Source organism: Platalea leucorodia, assembly GCF_965183815.1.
Source record: "Platalea leucorodia genome assembly, chromosome: 3".
NCBI classification, from domain to species: domain Eukaryota; kingdom Metazoa; phylum Chordata; class Aves; order Pelecaniformes; family Threskiornithidae; genus Platalea; species Platalea leucorodia.
Genome location: NC_138825.1, coordinates 47076998 through 47078435, shown reverse-complemented (window position 1 = coordinate 47078435; position 1438 = coordinate 47076998).

Below are 1438 nucleotides of genomic sequence, written 5' to 3'. Positions count from 1 at the left end.
TATCATTGTCTCTTCCCTTTTCAAGGAACTTTTGCTTTCTGTGCTTGTCAATAGTCTTAAAATGCTGGAATTCAAAAATGCGTGACACTAATGTATTCTGAAGGTTCTGTCTGACTTCCACTGCACTGTCCTTTCAGTTACCATTTGTTCTGAAACGTGAAAGTTAATTATGATCACCATCTACAGTTACAGAGAGAGAATTACATATGAGAACACATTTTAGAGAGTATGGAAGCATGAGTTGGAGGAAAGTTCTTTAAAAAACAAACAAACAAACAAACAAAAAACCTAACAATAAAAGCAACCAAACAAAAAACCTAACTGACTTTACATAAAGACAAAGGAAGCATATTAGTATATTAAGTCAGCATAGGAAAATTTAAAATTTGCATACATTTTCTTCCTTTTTCTTTTTTCCCTGTTTTTTAATTTCACTTCCCTTCTAAGATGACATCCAAAAGAACACGCTTTTATATATGTAAGCTTTTGTCCTTTTTGAAGGCATAGGCAAGTTTTATTTTATTTAAAATTTCATTCGTAGAAATGAAATTTTGCCTAACTACTGTATTAGGGACAACTGCCTTCTCAAGGACAAGTAGTAAAATAATAGCATTACATTAATTTGAATAACTGCAGGAGGGTACATTTGGCAGTAAAGAGTAGGCTTCATGTTTCTAATTTAAGAATCTCTTCCAATAGAATCTCTCTTGACTTTCTGAAGATGCAGAGCCCCCACAAGATAATTTAAAAAAAGCTAGAAACTTTCCAGGTCACATTAAAACTCATCCATGCTAGGAACACTTGTTGCTGGAAAACTTTATTGGCAATAGGTGAGATACCTAGTGCTGGGCAAGCGTAAAATGTTTATCTAATGTGCCATTACTGGCACTTTGTGGAACACAGTGAAAACGCTAGAGAGATCCCTATGCTAAGGAATGAAAATAAAATTACATCCAGATGTAATTTTATCTTCTGATATAGTTTTACTAGAAGCAGATATTTTATTAAAGATATGCCAAAAATACCAACCGCTGACCCAATGTTTAATTTCAGTGTTGACTACCAATTATTCTCTTTATAATGTATTTAGAGGGGCTTGAACTTCAATCTTTACTCATGTAATCTCTCCTTACGTGTGATGCAATGAGCCCCTTTACTCATGTATTTACACAGGTTACAGGAATTACTTGCAGCTGAACTGAATGAATGTTTTATGTCTTTTGTTCATTAGTTGTTCCAGCAGGTGTTGCAGTCTACAGAAAAGTGAAAAAGTTACAGAAAAGCTTTAGTCCACAGAAAGATGAATGTCTGTCAGAACAGGTACACTGGATAACAGGCTTTAGTCACGTTCGAACCACTCAAAATACTCCTTGGAACAAACCACAGACCTCAACAACGTGAGAAAACAAAAGTTTCTTCGTAATCTACAAGTGGAAAG